This window comes from Asparagus officinalis, chromosome 7, assembly GCF_001876935.1.
Source record: "Asparagus officinalis chromosome 7, Aspof.V1, whole genome shotgun sequence".
NCBI lineage: Eukaryota > Viridiplantae > Streptophyta > Magnoliopsida > Asparagales > Asparagaceae > Asparagus > Asparagus officinalis.
In genome coordinates this window covers 21,837,732-21,842,642 of record NC_033800.1, presented here as the reverse complement: position 1 = coordinate 21,842,642, position 4,911 = coordinate 21,837,732, and positions in this window count along the sequence as shown.

Here is a 4,911-nt window from a genome sequence, read left to right as displayed (position 1 = left end):
GGGCGGTCGATCGTAACGGTCGACCGCGATACCTGCACTGTCGACCGCCGAAGCAGGTTTGGGCTGGGGCGGTCGATCGTAACGGTCGACCGCGATACCTGCACTGTCGACCGCCGAAGCAGGTTTGGGCTGGGGCGGTCGATCGTAACGGTCGACCGCGATACCTGCACTGTCGACCGCCGAAGCAGGTTTGGGCTGATTCTGAGTTCCAGACCCGTTTCGTTTGGGAGTTGTATATATACCCTTAACTCGTTTTTAGGGTTTAAGGGAGAGGATTTTGAGCTGAAGAAAGAGGAGATTTGGGGCTTTTATTATTGGAGCCATTTGGAGAAATTAAGAGGGCTTATTTGTGGGTTTTGGTAAGATTTGTAACCCTAATTTGTATTCCCCTTGATATCTATTAGTAAAACTCCCCCCTCCTTGCCCCGTGGATGTAGGCACATTGCCGAACTACGTAAATCTTGTGTTCTTGCTGTGATTGGGTGTTATTTGTATTATTGTGGTTTATTATTGGTTCTTGTGTGTGCTATTGACTTTTCGAATCGGCTTCTACGGCGCACAACAAGTGGTATCAGAGCTCCGGATTGGATTTGGGAGTTTTGTTCGAAGGATTCACTGTTGGATTCTTGTTTGGAGAGTAGATCTACAATATAGGTGATACAAGCAAGGCTAGTTCAAGTGCTACAAGTACATCGGGGTCGGCTTTGACAAAGACGATCCAAAATTTGAGCATCAATAATACTAAAATTGATGTTCCAAAGTTCGACGACAAGATCAATTTCGGTTTGTGGAGGTGTCAAGTAATGGACGCCTTAGATGCACAAAATTTGGAGGAGACTCTTGAGCTACAAGAGAAATCTGAAGATATTGATGACAGGGTTTGGAAGAAAATGCACAGTAGGGCTTGTGGGGTTATTCGGTCATACTTGACGCAGGATCTCATTTATGATGTGATGAACGAAACGCCCGCAAAGAGATTGTGGGAAACGCTCAATGAAAAATATTTGACAAAGAGCATTGAGAATCGGCTTCACTTGAAGAAGAGGTTCTACCAATTCAAGATGAAGAGGGGGGTTTCCATTCGGGAGCATATTAACAACTTCACAAAGCTAATTTCGGATATGACCAATGTAAATATCATGGTGGAGGATGAAGACAAAGCGATGTTACTATTGTGTTCGTTGCCGGATGATGAGTTTAGTACGTTTGTTCGCACTATGATAAATGGACGAACTACAGTTAGCTACAAGTAGGTTACCTCGACGTTGGTAAATTATGAGCTGAGGAAGAATGATGGTGAGCCCTCCGAGAAAGCATCGGGCGATGCATTAGCAGTTCGTGGCCGTAGTCCAAACCGTCAAAGGTTCAACCGCTCAAAATCAAAGAATATGGGTGACCATAAAAGTGTTGGTAGAAATCAATATGCCTTTTGCAAAGAAGAGGGACATTGGAAGAATGAGTGCCCAAAGTTGAAGGATAGAGCCGGAAAGCAAAGGAGGAAAGCTGTACAAGCTTCAGAGGTGAATGTTGCTAAAGTTGTTGGCGACACTTCAAATTCGGATTCTTCCGATTATTCTTGTCCCGCACTACCGTCTGTTTGTTATGCCGACTCTACGGAGTGGATGCTTGATTCAGAAGCTACATTTCACATTTGCCCTAAGAGGGATTGATTTACCAACTTTGAGGAGTTGGAGAGAGGGGACGTGGTGCTCATGGGGAACGATCACGTTTGTCCTATTAGTGGGATTGGCTCAGTCCGGATCAGAATGCATGACGGGGTAACTAGGGAGTTGAAAGAAGTGGGGTTCGTGCCGCAGTTGACGAAGAACATCATTTCTCCTGGGACTTTGGAGGCAGCTGGTTATAGAGTGATCTTAGAGGATGCCACAATGAAGGTCATGAAGGGGTCCATGGTGATGATGCGGGGTGTCAGGAAAAACAACCTATACTACTTATAGGAGGTCTGGCTGCTTCTATCACCACAGAGGAGGACACTACCACACTATGGCACATGAGACTTGGACACACAGATGATAAGTCCCTACAGTCATTGGCAAAATATGGGCTATTGAAAGGTGCAAAGACCTGCAAGATGGACTGTGTGAGCATTGCATACTTGGGAAGAAGACTAAAGTGAAGTTCGGCACCGCTATTCACAACACCCAAGGTATATTGGATTACATTCACACAGATGTTTGGGACCCTTCTAAGCACACATCGTTTGGTGGGACAAATTATTTTGTTACTTTCATTAATGACTATTCCAGGAGGAATTGAGTATATACCATGAAACATAAACATGAGGTCCTGGATATATTTGTGGAGTGGAAGAAGAAAGTGGAGCTGCAGACAGGTAGAAAGGTGAAGACCCTTCGTTCAGACAATGGTGGAGAGTATAAGAGTGATCCATTTTTGCAGTTTTGTCGGTATCACGGCATTAGAAGACACTTCACAATTAGTGAGACACCGCAACAGGATGGGAGGGCTGAGAGGCTAAACCATACCTTGCTGGAGAATGTGCGATATATGATGACGCAGAGTGGATTGGCTAGATCCTTTTAGGCCGAGGCGTTAGTTTATGCGAGCCATCTCGTTAACAGGTTGCCGTGCACTGCGATAGAGGGGAAGATTCCGATGGAGCGTTGGTCTGGTTTTGTGGCTAGTGATTATGAGACTCTTCGGATTTTTGGGTGTCCAGCTTATTTTCATGTTAGTGATGGGAAGTTGAATCCGAGAGCTAGGAAGGCTGTCTTTGTGGGATTTAGAGAAGGTGTCAAAGGCTTCAAATTATGGAATCCACAAGACAAGAAGATGGTCATTAGCAGAGATGTCACATTTGATGAGGCGTACATGATGAAGCCTCGAGTTCCTCAGCAGGTGGAGGAAGATCAGACAGGAGGGATATCGCGACAGGTGGAGGATGATGTGACTCAACCCACTCCAGACAACACTGTATCCATTGAGATTCCTACAGAGATGACACTGGAAGGAGTTGAGATGACAGTCGGGCATTTGGAGGATACAGTGGATGATGAGACTCAGGAGCAGTGTCATGCTCAGGAGTCCATTGCAGCAAATAGACCGAGGAGAGAGATTTGTCGGACAGTTAGATATGATGATGTCATGGTGGCATATGCTTTATCTGTAGAGGTCGTTGATGATTTGATTCCTGCCACATTCAGGAAGGTAGGGTCTAAACCCTGATTCCATTAGGTGGAGGAATGCTATGGAAGAGGAGATGAAATCTCTTTAGAAGAACGACACTTGGGAACTTGCAAAGCTACCTAAGGATAAGAAAACTATTGGTTGCAAGTGGGTGTATGCTAAGGAGGAGGGATCTTCTATTGGGGACATTCGGTTCAAAACCAGATTGGTAGCCAAGGGATATGCACAACTTGAGGACGTCGATTACAATGAGGTATTTTCACCCGTTGTGAAGCATTCGTCTATTCGGATTCTATTGGCATTGGTAGCACAGCTGGATTTGGATTTGGTCCAAATGGGCGTGAAGACGGCCTTTCTACATGGAAACTTAGATGAGGAGATCTACATGACACAACCTATGGGGTTTAAAGCTGCAGGAAGGGAAAATTTAGTGTGCAAGTTGAAGAAATCTCTTTATGGACTGAAGCAATCACCGCGACAGTGGTACAAGAGATTTGATAGGTTTATGATTGGCCAAGGGTACACGAGGAACCCTTATGACCCATGTGTTTATATGCGCAAGCTACAGGATGATGAGCATATTTACTTGTTATTATATGTTAATGATATGTTTATTGCCTCCAAGAACACTTCAGCTATAGGGAAATTAAAAAAAGAGTTGTCATCTGAATTTGAGATGAAGGACCTGGGAGAGGCTAAGAAGATATTGGATATGGAGATTGAGCGAGACAGGGTGAAGGAGAAATTGAAGCTTACACAGAGGAGTTACTTGTAGAAGGTGCTGAAGAAATTCAGTTTTGAGGGTAATACTAAGGTGATGAGTACTCCATTAGCTCCCAACTTCAAGCTTTCAGCTTTGATGTCACCAGTTTCATTGGAGGATCGGGACTACATGTCCAAAGTTCCATACGCCAGTACAGTGGGTAACTTGATGTATGCTATAGTGTGTACGAGGCCAGATTTGTCACAGGCCGTGAGCATAGTATCTAGGTACATGCACAACCCTGGGAAGGGTCATTGGGAGGCTATGAAGTGGATTCTACGGTATATTAAGGGTACTGTGGATGTTGGGTTGATATTTGTGAAGGATGATAAGACAGGACATGATTGTAGTGGCTACGTAGATTCAAACTATGCCGGAGATCTTCACAAACGCCGGTCCACTACAGGTTATGTTTACACATTAGCTAGCGCACCGGTGTGTTGGAGATGCACTCTTCAGTCGACAGTGGCGCTTTCTACTACGGCGGCGGAATATATGGCGGTGACTGAAGCAGTGAAGGAGGCTTTGTGGCTACATGGTTTGTTGGATGATTTGGGGATTGCACAGGAGACCATTCAGATATATTGTGATAGCATGTCAGCTATCTATTTGGCGCAGAACCAAGTCTACCATGCACGCACAAAGCACATTTATATCAGATTTTACTTTGTACATGACGTATTGGATGATGGTGATGTCATGTTGGAGAAGGTCCACACTAAGGACAACCATGCTAATATGTTGACCAAAGTTGTTCCAGGTGTGAAATTTGATCATTGTTTGAATTTATTGAACATTCTTCGTTGTTGAGGCCGTTGGCGGCCATTTGGATGAACTACGTTCGGCTTGATTCCTTAGGCAAGAGGATACGTAGGCAGTCTTGCAGATGCAGCCGGTTGTATGAGTTGAATTTGATTGGGGGTGAGATTGTTTGAGCTCTCGTCTAGTGTTGGCTCAGTTTTGGCAAAACGTTCGCCGAGGTG